The sequence below is a fragment of the Carettochelys insculpta genome, chromosome 30, assembly GCF_033958435.1.
Source record: "Carettochelys insculpta isolate YL-2023 chromosome 30, ASM3395843v1, whole genome shotgun sequence".
NCBI classification, from domain to species: domain Eukaryota; kingdom Metazoa; phylum Chordata; order Testudines; family Carettochelyidae; genus Carettochelys; species Carettochelys insculpta.
Genome location: NC_134166.1, coordinates 3,353,309 through 3,370,895, shown reverse-complemented (window position 1 = coordinate 3,370,895; position 17,587 = coordinate 3,353,309).

Below are 17,587 nucleotides of genomic sequence, written 5' to 3'. Positions count from 1 at the left end.
TGTAAGAACTCTACATGCCGCTGACAGCACCAAGGGGACTTACAGGGACCCATCTTACACCCTTTGCCGGCCCCTTTGCACTGCCAGGGTGGGGTAAAGGGAGCTGAGGGATGTAAACGAGCAGCAGCCCGAGAGGCTGTCCCTCGTGAAGGACTGATGTGACACAGGCTGAGGCCTCGAGCGGTTTGCAGAAGGCGGGCAGAGCTGGGGGAATATGGGAACGGCTGAGACACCCGGACGCCTCCCCCCAGCCAGCGACATCCTCCGGCAGACGCGCAGCAGGGAGTCTGTGCGACAGCTGCACAAAGGCGCCTTCTGAGGCAGCTTGTTCATGAGCAACGAGCACTAGCCTGGCTGCGTGACCCCAGGTGGCCTCAGAAGCCTGTGTGTGTGCGCGGGGGGATTGCTGCACAGCCCAGCTCGGGTGCTGCTATGTGTGGGGCCGTCACAGCATGCAGCCAGCATACAATGCACAGCTGTGCCTCCAGCAGGCCTGTCAGCGTGTGGCCGCATGTGCCAGAGGGAAAGGGGATCCCAGGTTCACACCTAGCAATGAACCACCCAGCACCAGCCTGGCTGTGCTGGAAGCAGGCTCGATCTCCTGCAGGAGTTGGGGGGAAAGGCTCTCAGTTTTGCAGAGCTGAGGGCCTGGTTACAGCCCCTCCTCCTGCATGTTCTAGGCAGGCTGGGAAACGGCAAACTCAAAGGACCCACCTGATACCTCACTGCAGCGCCCAAGTGAGGCGTTATGCTCCCAAGGGCCTGTGTCCTGGGCACAAGGTCGAAGGAAACGTATTAACAGCCCAGGAAGATGATTTCACTTGTAGTAGCATCGTTCAGTCTACGTAGACTATGGATGATTGAACTTTGATTGGACGCAGAGGGAGCTCAGCTGGCGCATCCCGCAAGTTCTAGGTATGCCAGCGCCATTAGCAAAGCTACCCACTCCCGGGAGACTGTCTTGGTTACAACTATCTTGCAGCCCACTGAGATGAAGGAGGGCCACTTATGTGGCCCACTCACTAGCGTAGGTTGCTCCTCACCGCACTGTATCTTTTAAAGGTAGATCAGGCCTGAGATTTGTGGTGACAGGTGTTTTATAGAGGGAACTGGAAGCATTTTAGAGAACACTACCATTGAGGTCCTGGATTTCAATCTCTTTCCTAGCAGCTTAAATTCAGCCTTTAGGACCTCTCTCCTACCCTTCCCATTGTCATTGCTACCTACATGTACCACGACCCGGGCTCCTCCCCAGCACTGCACATCAGCCTACATAGATGTATGAAGAGAGCTGCAACCTTGGCACCAGGCAGGCGAGTCACCCTGCAGTTCTTCCAGTTATCACAAACCCAGCTGCCTCTGTTTCTAATGATCAAATCCCCCATTACTAACACCCCTCTCTTCCTAATGACGGGCCTGAGCACAAGGACAGCCAGGGAAGAGGAACGGGGATGTCTCCCCTTACTCACGCCACAGCCATATTGCCAGGCCCCCTCTGCTCTGCTGCACACCAGAATTCAGGGCCCTCCCCAGAATTGCTGTTGTATCAGCCCGGCTGCAGACCAGGAGCTCTCTGGCCTCTCTCAAAGAGATGCTTTGGCCAGGTGCAAGCCCTGGGCCCAGGCTGGGGAACAGGGTGGAATTCTCCAGCCTGTGCTAAGCAGCAGCTCAGTGTTGGTCCCACCCCTCATCCCAGCCATCAGGTTTGAACCATAACGCCCTGACTCGCATTTGGCAGAGCTCAGCACAGAATTGGCCGCCTCCCCCCAAACCCCCAGCACTTGCCTTAATTGCAAACCCAGACAGGCTCCCGCTGCAGGGACTAGGAACAAGGGCCCCGGCTCAGAAGTCCACACGCTCAGCAGACCCTACTGCCCTTTCTGCCACACGGTCTCCAAGACAGAGCTCTCTTGCCACGGGGAAGTCATCTCCCCAGCCCCAGGGGACAGCCTGAGACCGGGGGGAAGCAGCTTCCCCAGGATACCGCGGGGCACGTGGAACTCGGGGACCCTGGGTCTCCTGTCCAAGGTCCCCTAAGCCCTGACGTGGCGTGGGCTGGGGAGCTGACGAGGTCACATCACCGACTGCACAACTGCCACAAGTGAGATGGTGAGAGAGGAGGCGAAGATGAAAACCGCCTCACACGGACACATCTGCCTCCAGAGTCCCAGGGAGCTCAGAAGCTGCAAGACACCACCTCCAGCTGGGTTCACATGCGGGTTGGAAGCATGGAATGGAGTGGAGGGCTGGCGAACTCAGCACCCAAGTGAGGAGTGCTTTAGACACATGACGGAGGTGGCCGGGCCTGCGGACAGACGGACAGATGGAGATGGCTGCGTATGGGGACAGATGGATGGAGGTGGGTGCGTATGGAGACACACAGATGGAGATGGCTGCATATGGGGACAGACAGATGGAGGTAGATGCATATGGGGATAGACAGATAGACAGAGGTGGCTGTGCATGGGGACAGACAGATGGAAGTGGCTGTGTATGGGGCTAGATGGAGGTGGCTGTGCCTGGGGACAGCCAGACGGAGGGAGGTGGCTGTGCCTGGGGACAGCCATCCCTTGTTAGCAGAACCAGCCCCCGGCTCCTGTTCAGCAGCACACTGCAATCACACTTGCGTGGCTGCTCTGAGCATCTCGTGGGCAAGCAGCTGGGCCCAGACCAAGGTCAAACCCACATCGCCTTGACAACAGCTGTGGTCATGCCCAGACACTTGGCTACTGGCCTGCAGGGTCAGCTCGGCCTGGCTCCCGGGGACGCCCAGGCCCTTTCGCACCCTCTGGCAGCAGGACCAGGCCTGGGAGAGAGCGCCAGTCTCGGCCACCCCTGGGCTGCAGCCATTCGCAGGGCTCAAGCCTGCACTCCCTGCAAGGGACAAGACCCCATTGGTTCCACTGTGGGCAAAGCACCCGCCCCCTGGATCTCTCACCCTGCCCCGACCCCGGCCCCACAGCTCCAGGCTCTGCTGACTTTAAGGGGGCACAAGGCACCTCCCTGCCCCGCCCCAGATCAGCAGCTCTTGGCACCCCCAGCAGACAGCAAAGCACCTCTCCAGCGCCCCGCAGGCTGGAAGACGTGGGCAGGGCTGCGGCGGATAGTGCGAGGGGATGAGCAGCGGGGGGACGCACCCCTAAGCGAGGGGTCAGCCTGGCTGCTGTGTATGGCCCACACTGGGTGGGGGAAGGGCAGGCTGTGCCAGCCCCTCTGCAGGGGGGGCTCCACCTGAGAGGAGAGAAGCACAGCTCTGAACAGGCCGGGGCTTGGCCCCGTGTGAGAGCCGCACCCTCCGCCACAGCAGAGAAGGATCTCCAGGGGGCGCCCAGCTGCTCTGTCACTGCTCTCGCTCCCGCTCCCGCTCCCGCCCCTGGCCCGACTGCTGGATTCCCGTTCCCACTCCCGCTCCGCTCCTGCTCCCGCCCCCGGCCCGACTGCTGGATTCCCGTTCCCACTCCCGCTCCGCTCCTGCTCCCGCCCCCGGCCCGACTGCTGGATTCCCGTTCCCACTCCCGCTCCGCTCCTGCTCCCGCCCCCGGCCCGACTGCTGGATTCCCGTTCCCACTCCCGCTCCGCTCCTGCTCCCGCCCCCGGCCCGACTGCTGGATTCCCGTTCCCGCTCCGCTCCTGCTCCCGCCCCCGGCCCGACTGCTGGATTCCCGTTCCCACTCCCGCTCTGCTCCTGCTCCCGCCCCCGGCCCGACTGCTGGATTCTCGCTCCCGCCCCAACTGCTGGATTCCCACTCCTGCTCCCGCGTCACTCCTGCTCCCGCCCCTGGCCCGACTGCTGGATTCTCCTTCCTGCATCTCCTCCCCAGGCGGTGACTCGAGCCCATCAGCACACGGCAGACTGCCCCCCACCTCTCTGCACTCCCAGCGCCAGGCTCCCCACAGGCCAGTGGGGGACCCGCCTGGGTCTGAGCGGCCGCACGATCCCAGCTGCCAGCAGAGGGCCAGGGGAAATAACCACCCACGTGGCACAAAGGGATCGGGGCAGGGCATGAGGCACCCCCCAAGCTGTGTTACAGTCACTGGAGAAAACTGAATGGGAGGAACAACCAGAAGTCCTGCAGCACCTTCGAGACAAGCAGACATTTTGGGGCAAGAGCTATGGCAGGCAAAGACCCATTTCGTCAGCTGCGTGACAGGGAGAAACGCTTCCCCTGCCCCACACAGAGCCGTCCAGGCCAGAGGACCAGGTGGGGCAGCCACCCCAGGCCCTGCGCTTTTGGGGGCACACAGCAGCCGCCCCAGCTGTCCTATGGACAGGACAGGGGAGGACTAGCTGGAACAGGGCCCAGGGCCCAGGAGAGGTGGTGGTGGCAGCAGCCAGGGGTCTTTCCCCTGGCCACCTCCTGCATTCCCCATGCAGGCAGCATGAAGAGCAGTCTGCTGTGCCCACTTCCATCTGCTGAGCCTTGATTCTCCATGGCAGTGGGAAGCAGCCTCAGTTCACTGCTGCCCAGAGAAGCGGGGCTCAGCGGGCTGGGAGGGGTGGTGGGAAGGTGGTGACCCCCTGCTACTGCCGCCCCACACCACCTGCCCCAGGTAAGCCCTTGCCCTGTTGACCGGGGAGGGGGCAGGATGGGGATGGAAAAGGGGACGGGGGGCGCCTGCCCTACCCTGTGCTAGGCTGACACACCCAAGCATCCCTGCCTCGGTTGTGCAGAGCAGGAGAGTGTTAGCGGCACCATGGCCGGGTGGCTCAGGCACGAGAAGTTCTGGCAGGACAGGGAATCCCTCTATCTGGTCTTGTCTCATGCACGCAGGAGCCTCTGCACAGTGGTACGTAGCCAGCCCTGGGAGCATCCGTTCCCCAACTCTCGCTCACTTAGATCCGCCGAGAAGTCCCCCCCAAAACCATCAACCAGGGAACCCCTTTGATCTCCACCAGCCTGAAGTGGATTTTGGCCAGTGACCAACACAATTAAAGCTTAAAAGCCCTTTACCAACACGGGCCTGCTAACTGCCCTACACTCCCTACAGCCTAATGCACAATCGCACGGGTGTTAATTCACAGCTTAAAGTATCTACAACTCCCATTTCAGGAGCATCTTCTCCACCCTGCCGTCCATGCAGGGTGCAAAACCCCATTGAACAAGTTAACTGCTTATCCACTAGACCTGACCTGTTAAATGGGGAGGGGATGTGCTGGAGTGGCCCCCCTGCCACAGACAGGCTGGGCTGGAGCGTACCCCTCCCCAGCACACTGGGGATCAGGGCTGCTCTGGCCTGGTGGGAGCATCCCTGCTCATAGTGCTGCTGTGGGTTGTGGGAGGGGGAGAACTCCAGCACAGACAGAGCAGCCCTCCCAAGCAGAACCAGTCCCTGGCACACTGCAGGGCGGGGCGGGGACATTCCAGCCGGGCAAGAGCAATCCCTGTTGGAAGCTGGGCACTGCAGACAGGGGCTGCTCTGGTCATGCTGGAGCACCCCCCCTGCCTGCACTAGGCCAGGGGCTGCTTCAGCCCCCACTGGGTAATCGTTAACATCCCTAACATCCACCAGCACCGTCACTAAGGGGCAGAGAACCGGGAACATTTCAACCACCAAAGTTCAGCCTTAAGGATCTACATTACACCCTCACACCAGGCCAAGGCAGAAGAGCGAGACACCTCTGTGTAATTGACACTAGCACTGTGCCTGAGCCTGGCCGGGGGGGGGGGGGGGGGGGCAGGGGCTTGTGAGTCTCACAAGTGATTTACAGTTGTTCTTGTGAAGCTCTTAGGTCACAGCCCATGAGAGGTCAAAGCAGCAAGTTGAGAGTGGCCTTGTGATGTGTCAGCTACAATCAGGGCTGAAAGGACAACATGCATCCAGCCCTTTAGGGATATTAACTAACTACTCACAGAAGCCCGGAGGGAAGGAAACATCTCCCCTTCTGTATGCCAGGGTGCGATTTGCTTTTTATCACACAACAAGCCAGTGCAGGAGCTACAAATAAGACCCGGGAGTCCTGCGCCCCACTGCTTTCTTTAACCACTAGACAACGCTACCTTCCCGGAACAGGGGAAGGCAACCCAGGAGTCCTGGCTCCCAGTTCCCTCTCTAACCAATGCGCAGGGTTGGCCAGTAATTTTCACAGGGGGCCACCCCCAAGAATTTGGTAAGTGGTGACAGGCCACACTTTTCTACTAAATTAATGGAGCGGGTGCAGGAGCTGGGACAGTGTTTGGAAGCTGGAGGGAGCTCCAGGCAGGGGACTGGGGTGCAGGAGGGGGTTCTGACCTGGGGCAGGGGTGCAGGGTCTGGGAGGGGATAAGGGCAGGAGGAGGTGCCAGGTACAGACACTGGCCGGGAGGCGCATACTGTAGGCACCTCCAGGCCGGCAGCCCAGTGGGGTTCTCAGGTAGGCAGCTGGCCTGCTGTAGCCCCCACAAGCCATTCAAAGTGGCCAGCTGCAAGCGCAAGCATACCCCTGTGTGCCCCCTGGGTAGAAGGAGACAGAGGGTCTCTGCACGCTGCCAGCCCTCGCAAGCACCACCCCTGCAGTTTCCACTGGTCAGTTTCCAGCCAGTAGGAGCTTCGAGGATGGTGCTGAGGGTGGAGGAAGCTTGCAGCAAACCACTGCCTCCCTCCCACCCAGGGGTGCAAACGCAGAGACGCTTTGCCCCAGCAGCCAGCCACTTTGAGCAGCATGTGGGGGTGCAGCTGGCAGGAAGCAGCCTGCCCTGAGCACCCTGCTGTGACACGGAAGGGGTTTGGCTGGACAGATCTGGGCCATGGACCCTTTTTTGTCCACCCCTGCAATACAGCCTGGAGAACCCACTAAAACCATGGGAATAACCCTGAAGTGCTCGGGGGTTAAGCTGGAGACCCAGCTAGGGATGGGACTGGCTGCACTGGGGCCTGTCTTTTTGCTGCTCAGCAGGTACGCTGGCTTTCAGGCATCACAGTCTAACCTAACAATAACCCTCTGCCCGTCCACCTAGGGAGCACCAAATGCTCTTGCCACAGCCTGCCTGCCCTGAACACTCTGGCGGACCTTTGCATCCCCATCTTACAGCTGGGGAAACGGACCCAGGACAGGGAAGCGACTTGGCCAGGGCCACGCAGGGAGTGGGCAGAAACGTGCTTGCAAGATGACGAAGGAGGAGGGAGAGACTTTGGGAGCTAGGAACAAGGCCCATCTCCCTCGCCAGCTCCTTCACCTCCTTCCACCGCCACACTGGGGTTTTGTGCTGACGCCAAAGCCCCGGGAGGCCAGCTGTTCTGCAGCGCCGGTCGCACAGCCACAACGATGGCCCCTGAGCTCCAGGCGCTGCAAGCCGCCTCTGCGGGGAAAGGCAGGCCAGCGCATGAGGAAACGTGACCGTCAGTCCTGGACTCAGAGCAAAGGAAAAGCAGAGCAGAGTGGAAACCACTCCCATCCTCCGCTGGGCAGGGAGGGACTGTGGGAGGGCTGGCTTAGAACATGCTTGGCGAGGCAGCTCTTTAGGTGACACTAGAAGGCTGACCAGCCTTGCCCAGGGCCAGACTGAGGTTAGGGGGTGGGGGGGTGTTTCCACCCACCCACTGGCTTCTCCCTGGGGCTGGCCCTGTTGGTGGCACCTGGTGTTTGGAGGTGGCGATTTCCACTGCCAGACAGCCCCTCCGCTGGGTGGCTGCACCATTCCCTGGCACCCCACAGAGGCAGCCCCCACTGCCGGTGAGCTCTGCCATGGGGCGGCCTCTTCGTTCCCTGCCTCCGCCCTGCTGGGAGGTTGTGGAGCCCCATCCTCCCCTCTGCCCCATCAGGAGGCTGCAGGACCCCCCAGCCCTGGTGCCTCACTGTGGGGTGGCTGCCCCCATCGCTGAGGAGCCCTGATGCAGAACAGAAGCCCCCCACTCCCGGATTTGCCATAGGGCAATGTGGTCCTCTAGCTTCCTGGAGACAGCGCAGCCTGGCGGGGGCAACTGGCAGCTGCTCCCCGTGGCAGGCTAGGGTGGTGGAGGCCCACGCTGTTGGCCAGCAGCTGCTCCGCGAGGCTGGGGTACTTGGTGCCCCCTGTGCTCATACGCAAGTATAACGGTCCCTCCTATTGCACCCCTCCCCTAATCGTTTGATGCAAAACAATCCCATTCCAGGCACGTCCCATCGTCCTGGCACAATCAAATCCTGGCCTGGCTTTAAGAGGAGAGGAAGCTGCCTACCAAGTTTAGGGGTCCCAGCTCTTACGGTTTAGGAGGTGTTCATAGAATCATAGAATACAAGGATTGGAAGGGACTTCAAGAGGCCGAGTCCAGCCCCCTGCCCCAATGGCAGGACCAAGTACTGTCTAAACCATCCCTGATAGACATCTATCTAACCTGTTCTTAAATATCTCCAGTGATGGAGATTCCACAATCTCCCCAGGCAATTTACTCCAATGTTTGACCACCCTGACAGTTAGGAGCTTTTTCCTAATATCCAGCCTAAACCTCCCTTGCTGCAGGTTAAGCCCATTGCCTCTTGTTCTATCCTCAGAGGCTAAGTCTTCCTCCTCCTTATGACACCCTTTTAGATACCTGAAAACCACTAGCACGTCCTCCCTCAATCTTCTCTTTTCCAAACTGAACAAGCCCAGTTCTTTCAGCCTTTCTTCACAGGTCACATTCTCTAGACCTTTAATCATTCTTGTCGCTCTTTTCTGGACCCTCTCTAATTTCTCCACATCTTTCTTGAACTGCGGTGCCCAGAACTGGACACAATACTCCAGCTGAGGCCTAACCAGCGCAGAGTAGAGCGGAAGAATGACTTCTCCTGTCTTGTTCACAACACACCTTTTTCTTGACCAAACAGACTCATAGACATGCAGACAGACAGACGCACAAAGGCTTTCACGTATATAGTCAATTAGAACGAATGCAGAAAGAAAATCACCTATCCAAAGCTCTGGGGACCAGATCCTTGGCTGGCGTAAATCAGTGCTGCTCTTCTGACATCAGTGACACTCCGCTGATTTACACACCCTGAGGATCTGGCCCGATAAAGTGTCTTTGTCATCTGGACGGTTGACTGGTGCTTGTTTCAAGTCCTCAGATTACTTAGGACCGTGTTTTTCAAGTGGTGGTACACACACCCGCAGGGTACGCGAGAGACGTTTGGGTGTACTTATCAGTTTTTTAAAAAGGGACCCTGGAGGGGATATTGAGGCTCATGGGTAGCAAACAGAGCTGCTGAGGTGCCTGGTACAGACACAAGAGAGGCAGACGAAGCACAGCGTCCCTGGTGAACCCCATGGCCTCCTCACCACGTTCCATAGCACCTTAGAATATGGTGGGAAAGGGGAATTTTAGGGCTGCCTTCCACTCACCCCCCAGGGATGTGTCTCTGAAGAAGAGGCTGACATTCCCATTCTTGTGATTGCTAAACAGAGGCATTGCAAGCCACCGCTTGCCCTTGCTCACTGCCCCGACCCCCATCCTGCAAAGCTCCTGCCCTCAACAAATTTACTGTTAAACTTTTTTTTAAAAAGGGTTGAGAAACACTGCTCTGTAACAAGCAGTCCTGTGGCAGCTTATAGGCTAACACGCTTATTAAATCATGAGCTTCCCGGGTAAAACCCACTTCCTCAGAGGAAAAGACGGGGAGTGGGAAAGCAGAACTCAGGGTTTATATAGCGGAGGGGAAGAAGAAGTAAAAAGTGACCTGCACGTGGCACATGGAGACATCTACTGGCTGAATCCTATAGCGACAAATAACTTCATATCTCACTGGGCAAGCGCACGAGAGACGGGCTCCAGGAACGTGGGCAAACCTTGGAAAGTGGCCGGAGACCAGGCTGGACGTACGCGCCTCAGCTCAGGTTTGGCAAGCGAATCAGCCTTGATCCAGGCAGCCGTGCATCAGCACATCCCCACAGCGCAGCCCGCGTGACAGTAGTCACCATGGAGAACGCGCCTAATCCCGGGCGACGCTTGGGAGGTGCATGAGGGCAACTCTCCACCCCCTGCCGCCCAGCACTCAGTGGAAGTGGCGTGGAGCTGCTTTTGGGCAGCACCACTCCAGGAGAGGGGCAGGACCCACTCCGGCCTTGCCTCTTCCTCCAGCAGCACCTTCCAGCCACTTCCAGCGAGTCCACAAGCGGGCCTGCTTCTCTCCCAGAGTGGCAGCCTGAGAGCTGCCTGAGCTGGCCGCCCTGGGGCCAGGAAAGGGCGGGGGGACCTGCCCTGCATTCACCAGAAGGGGTGCAGAGCAGGAGTGAGACAAGGATGGGGAGGGGATGGGGCAGACCAAGGGCGGGAGGGGCTGATGCGGTCCCTGGAGGTCCCCCTCACCAGTCACCTCTGACCTAATCCCAGGAGCCCCATCTCCTCCTTTCTCACCTGCTCGTAACCGTTCCTCCTCCAGACGTGTTGCTCATGCCCATTCCGATCAGGCGCCTGCACACGCATGGCAGCTGGAAGATTTCTCCCCTAGCAGCTGGAGGCTCAGCTGGGGCACCCCCAGTGTCCCGCCTTCAGGGCGTCTAGTGTAGAGCCCAGCCGAGCCGCCCCTCCTCACGTCCTTCTCTCCCGCTACGCCGACGCAGGGGCAGGAGGGTGGTAGGGGAATGGCCACGGCCACCCCACCTCGAAGAACAACCGCTCTGCGAAGGCCAGGGGCTTCTGATCTTCCCAGAGCGCGTTCCAACCCACCCGCCTGCGCCAGGTGGGGGCAGAGCCACGCACGGACTGGAGCCGCGCTGCACCGTCCCCCGCCTTGGCACGGTGGTTCCCACTTTTCAGTCAAGCGGGAGGCTTCGTGGGGACAGATGATTCCACGGCACCCCCACTTCTCTCAGCTGACTCGACTGCTCCTGAACATCGCCCCCACTCACATTGCCTGGTCTTACCCACGAGGTTTGCATCGGGGCAGCGCGCAGGACAAGCTAAACGAGCATTGACTGTATGAACATTTCCAACCCGCCGTCTCGGACAGCGAGAACAGCCAGGCCCCCCAGCTCTGCCCACTGCCCCGCTAGGGATGCTGAGTACACGAGCGACCGCTCAAAGCGGCTCCCCACCCGCCAGCCCTTTGGAGCCAGGAGATGGCAATTAAACCATGTCCCAGCTCCAACAGGCTCCTGCCCTCTCTCTTGCCAGAGGAGGGAGTGGGGGTGGGCTCCCCCTGGCTTCTTCAGGCTAGGAAGCCGCATTTCTGCTGACTCCCAGCGCAGCAGGGTCCTGCAGAGTAGCATTTCTCCTCAGCGTGGCTCTGCAAAGAACCACCGCAGGCGGGCATGGATGAACCCCGCACCCGCTGGGACTCAGACAGCCTTGCTACTTCAGTCCCAGCTGGCTGGGGTCATCAATTCCACACCCGCAGCGCCCGCCCCCTGCAGAGAGCTCCAGTGAGGGGACATTGACAATTTCACAGCGCACTTGGACAGGTCTCACCACACGCCCTGTGCGCAGCACAGTGGTTGAAAACCACCAGTGCAGTGGGCAGTGAAGGTGTGACCAGAAGACCAGGTCACCACCCTGAAGGTTTCCTGAGTGGGGATCTGAGCCAGACAGGCCTCAGCAGAGGCCTGCCCCCTGGCAGAGCATGCAGAGAGCAGAGGTAAGGAAACATTAAAGAGGAACATGATCCTGGAGCCAGCACACATCCAACATAGACTGTAAGGTCAGACTGACGGTTAGATCATCTAATGTGGCCTCTTGTATAACAGGAGCAAGGAAATTCCACCCTGGTATTGAGCCCAAAGCCTTGGGTTGGGCTAAGGTAGCGGCTCTCAAAGCAGGCAACCTGAGGTGCTGCCAACAGGTTTCAGGGGCTCTGCTAAATGTGGCTGGTGTGAGATTTGCAAGAGCCCAGGGCCGAAAGCCAAAGCCCCTCCATGTGGAATCACAGCGTGGAGACCTGGGGCTGGAGCTGAAGCCTGAGCAATTTAGTGTTGCAATGCCCCCTACAGCAGGGGCCATTCTTCCCCCTATTTTTTTTTCCATCTGGAGGCAGAATAAATTTTGTCATGTGCACCGAGGCACATACAGATGTGCACCACCCATAGATGCACACACTCTGCTAATCAGCTGGGCGGCACCTCAAGCTTCTGCGCAGCCACCCAAGTGCTCAGCTTACAGGGAACCCTGCATGTGGCCCTGGGCACTATGCCTCTCTTGAGCCGGATTACACAGCCCTTCGGCAGCCAGCAGCTCCTCCCTGTGAAGGCACGTATGCCCCAGAGTTATGTTCATCAGCCGACACACAGACTTTTTGTGTTAAAACCTGAAAACTGAAGAAAACTCTCCCGGTTCCCCTGCCCCCTTTAGATGACAATTAACCAGGCCAAACAAGCCCCAAAGCGATTGCATCGCCATTGCCATCCACCAGAGGGAAGTGCAAACCCAGGAAAAGAGCTGCCTCAGCTCTGCGAAACAGCCTGGCTTCCCTCAGCCCAGACATGCATCAAAGTGACAGTCAAGGCCATTTATCACCTGCTAGAGACAGAAAATGAGTCACTTTGTAAAGATTTACCACTCTAGCTCAGCCGACTGCAGCATCAGCTGGAGCCTGGAGCCCTGCCTGCAGAGTTGAATGATGCCTCTGCAAGAGCAAACGCTGCTCATGGGGCAAAATTCACCAGCGTAACAAAGGTGCGTACATCAGTTAAGTGCCACTTCCTGCGCTGGCCCTGTGGGGAGGGGGAAAGTCCACGGTGACAAAGTGAGGTGTGTGAGGATTTTATTCCCCTGCTTAGGCTGCCAGTGTGTCTTACTGTCCTGGAGTAACACAAGGTGGGTGCCTCAGTTTCCCTAGGCACAGCATCAGTGCATAGTTGATGGTGGGCGTTTCAGAGTGATGAGTTCTCCTGTGTACGCCAGGTGCCTCCATCCCATTGGTAACATAGAAAATCAGGTGACACCTTTCCTCCCCGGGAGCCAGGACAAAGGCGGGAGGAGAGGTCTGGCTGGTTTGAATGATTTTATGATTCTGTATAACTGGAACTGGGCATTTGAGTTGGAGGACTCAGCTGACTTAGGAGAGAGGACAGAGAGCCAGGCCCCCAGCTCGGAGACCCCTGTCCACAAGATGGATTGTAATGATGGCTTCTGATTTCTGTGCTGACAAGTCTGTCCTATGCCCTGTTGTCTAATAACTCTTCTGTTCTCCCTGCTGAACAAGAATCACGTCTGACTGTGGAGGGGGGTGCAGGACCTGGTGACCCACCCCGACAGTCTGTGACATCCACCCAGAAGGCACCTGGCCTCTTGTGCAATGCCGTCCACAGAGCTGTTCCTTCCTGATCCCTCTGAAGGAGACCACTGCATGCCCTGAAGCATGAAGATGAACAGCTTCTCCCATTATCGAATGCAGTGATGAGGGTTCTCACTTTACCCAACCCACTGACTTCAGCCACTGCTGAACACTCCTGTGTGATACTGAGGGCTCTCCTGGAATGTGATGCCCACAGAAACTAGTTACTCAGGATCTGGCCCTAATGAAATCCAAACCCTTCTGAGCTGCACTACCTGCTGGTCCCTGGTGGCGGTACTGTGCTCACTTAAAAATGACTCATTTTACATTTTCTTTGCTAAAATGACCCAGTGCTGAGAAATGCCACAGTGGATTCCATGTCTCACTGAGGGCCAGACGCCACAGAAAACCATGCACGTTAGTTGGCTACCGGGCCCCCACCGCAGCAGCAGCAGCCTGACAGGTGCTCAAATACATGGGTCACACAGCCCCTCCTTGGGGGTAGAGAATCATTGTACAGAAGGGAAACTGAGCCACAGGTCACACGAGAAAGCGCAGCAGGGTATTAAAGCAGGAAGCCTGCAGTTCATGATTGTGCCATAACCAATAGACCAGTGTTCCTGGTAAGCTGAGCGCTTAGGCAGCTGCCCAGAAAAGCATCAAATGCCTCCCAGCTGATTAGCAGAGCGTCCACAGCTGGCAGCCCGTGTATCTACCGGTGGTGCACATCTCCATATAAAAAATTTTATTCCACACATGCATGGAAAAGAAATTTAGAGGAGACTGTTGCACCCGACTCGCCTTCCTCAGGAGACAGCTAGCAGCAGCCATATGACTCACCTGAAGTCATGAGCTCACAGACAGAGCCGAGCTCTCCTGTCACTCACGTCCCCTGCCCACTGGACCACAATGCCTACTAATGTGATTACTAAATTCCCTGGGCCTTAAACTCAGGATCTCCTGCATGTAATGCAATCACAGTAACCACCATACCACAAAAGCAGCCTGAACTAGGCAACTCCCTATGCTGGCAATTCCCCTGGCAATTCCCTATGCTCTGCTGCGCGACGATGATGCTTTAGCGATGCACACTTACAACTGGGATTGCCGTTAAGTCCCAAGACCCTCAGAGAGCAGCCACAACAGCTTTGTAATCAGACCAATACAGTACGCACCAGCCTGACCAGAGCCATATTTCTCACATGGGCAGCTGAGAGCACAGAGGAATCGATACTCACTGAAGGGTCCCCAGCCACTGCTCTGCTGGGAGCAGCGCGCTCTGGTCACCCTCCCAGAGCTGCAGGGCATTGGCTGCTCTCCCTGCTGGCTGACAGTTGCTGGCTCCAGTGAGTTCAGACCTTGTTTGTTCCCCCTTAAACAAGACAGCAGCAACCGCTCAGCATGGGCAGGCCACCGGTGGTGCTGGTGGATTGAGGGAAGGCTCATAAGGGCAGTACAGGGGTTGAGTTCTGGTCCAAATCAGCCCTGCCTGTTGGCTCTCAACATCGGGGATTCCCACATCCAGGGCGACATCAGATTTTAACACAGGTGTCCAGGGTTGGTGACAATTTCCTTTGGATCCAGCCCTCCTCAGGGCAGATCACTGCATAGTGCTACATGTGGGGACCACGTTCAAAGCTACAGCGGGTGCAAAACACGCCTGCTGGTTAGTAGTCTAGGTTAGGCTAATATCACCTCATTTCTTCCAAGCTGCCCTGGCTTCCTCTTTGTCTCAGGGGGTTGCTTTAGGCTGCCAGGCATAAAACGGTGGGCATGAAGTTCCTCTTTTCCAGCATCCCCATGCCCAGTCCCAGTCCCAGTCCCAGTCCCAGTCCCAGTCCCCACCAGTTCCTACACCCAGCAGTAAAGTTACAAGCTACAGTGCAGTAAAGTACACAAGCTACAGTGCTTCCAGGGCTAGGGCCCCGCTCCCTGGGGATCTCAATTTCCTATTTGTCTAAAGGAGAACACTAACCCTACTTCACTGCATCACCGTTGTGAGGATGAGTGCATTAGCATTTGTCAGGTGCTCAAATCCTACAACCACAGGGGTCAGGGGACTGCATGGGCCAGATCCCCACCTTTGCACTATTCCAAGGTAGCTGTAAAACTCAGCTCAGATTTGATAGCCTTCTGTAAGCCTTTGCACAGCTGTAAGCCATCACGAAAGGTGTAAAACAATGGTGAGTCGAGCCCTGCTGCACAGGTTCCCAAATCTTAGACACTTCCAACTGCATTTCCAGGCAATGCTACAATTTCCTGTTTTCCAGAGGATGAAAAGTCTCCACAGGGGGTTTAATTCATTACTGTTTGTCAGAGGGTTTGAGCGTCTCAGATAAAAGATGCTACAGCATTAAAGTACAAAGAGCTGTTACTGTGCATCATTCTGGCAAAGATAAAAAAAAAAAATGCCCCTGCTACCCATAAAGGCTGGAGTTGAGAAATAGGCCGTTCTTACCAACAGGCAGCAGAATCGGCCTGCTGTGGGGAGGCGCGCGAGAGAGAGCAGCAGAGAAACGCCGTGCTTTATAATTTATCACTAACAGATAGTGATCAAGATTCACTTTTATAAAATATTCCCTCCTGAGGCTGGCCTGACAAAGACAATACTTAGCACTTTGCAAGCACCATCTTCCTTGGGAGGGTCCCAGAGCACTTTACACACCCTAATTAATCCTCCCACCCCTCCTCTCCCATCCCCACAGTGGAAAGAAAAAGAGACCAGTTTGGATGGATTTCTAAGGGTGGACTGTGGAATTGGCCAACCAGGGAGGGCAACGTCCTCTAGGTGACGTTACCATAAGAACATAAGAACATGCTTGATCCTGTGAGGTGCTGAGTGACTTCAGCTTCCAATGGACGCTTGGGTTTTCAGCACCTCAGGAGCAAGTTTTCCAAGATTTTGCTGAACGGCAACTGTAAAATTAGAAAAATTTCACCAAAGGAAAGGGGCTGAGTCGGGGATGTCGCGGGGTGTCGGGACAAGCATGGAGAGCGGGGTTCCCTGTGAGATGGGAAGGAGAGGGTGGGATTTCCCTATGGGGCACTGAGGGGCAGAGGCTGGCCCCACAGGACGGATGGTGGGCAAGGCTGCTCCCATGAGGCAGGAGGGCAGGACACTTGTGCTGCCCCTCTTAGGATACCGCTTCTTGGTGTCAAGAGCTGGCAGAATCCCAGCCCTCGCCTGGAGGGTCTCCTAATACCAGGGGGTTTCTTGTTCCACCTTTAGTGCTGCTCAGCTTCTTCTTGCCCTGCAGCGTTTAAGTGATATCAGTGCTGGAGAAGGTCCTGGCCTGACGGCACAGCCCAGTGGCAGGCTCTGAACACTTTCGGCACGGACACCTCCCCTCAACCTGTGCAGCTCCTTTCTGCCCTGAAGGAAGTCCAGTCTGCACAGCCCATGGGCTCTCAGCAGACTTGGTGGTTGTGCATTGCGGATCTCAGTCCCATCAGGACACTGGTGGGCAACCTGCAGGCTTCAGGTGGCCCATTGTGTCCTGCGTGTGACCCAGGAGACCTTTTGTTCCCCGCTGCCCATGCGCAGGGTGGCTGGACTGCGCTGGTTCCCATCTACGTTGTGTTACTCAGACAGGATTACTACAGCGACGCGTGCGACAAGCAAAGGCCCATGAAGCAATGGCCGTGCCGATTGCGCAGCACTGACTGTGCAGCCAGCCCACACGCGACCGCGGCTCGCCACCCAATCGGCACATTCTCAGCACGCCGGCGCAGCTAGAAAGTCGACGCTGTCCAGGGAGGCTGTGTGGTCGGTGGTGTCCAGCAGGGATGCAGAGCTCCCTGCGCTGGGGCTGGCGGCTTTCTATATTCGCCACTTTCTATTATACAAAACTTCCAGAGCCAGGCGCCCCCAGCTCCCCTGCCCCCTCCAAAGAAACGCCCTTCCCCTCCCGCAGAGCCAGGCCACGCAAGCCCCCTGTTCTAATTCCGCGCTGGTGACTTGCCAGAGCTGCCATCGGGTCTGCCGCTGCCGCTGCCACACGCTTCCTCCCCCGAGCGGTGGGGCATACGCGCTGGGCAGGCAGGTGGCACTCGCCGCGTGCAGCTCTTGGGGGAGCTGCATTTAAAGGCTCCAAGAGCTGCGGGTCGGCCATTCCCATATGCCCCACACTGCAGTGTCCTGTCTGTCTGCCACACGGGGCAAGCGGCGAAGGTACAGGACGCCCCCGAGAGCCTCGCAGCCCCCGAGGTGAAGGCAGGCCGCTCACACTCCTCACTCCCCGAGCTGGGCTGCTCACCACACCACTACCCCGAAGTGGCAGAAGCCGACTCCTTTTACACTGTGCACCAAACAGCCATGGGATAATACAGCCTGGTCGTTACTACATGGCATTACACACAGCCTGGTATAAAGCAGGCTCCAGGACTGCACCTGCTGTATTACCTGACGGATCCCAGCGTCTGCTACCAGGTCATAGAATCATA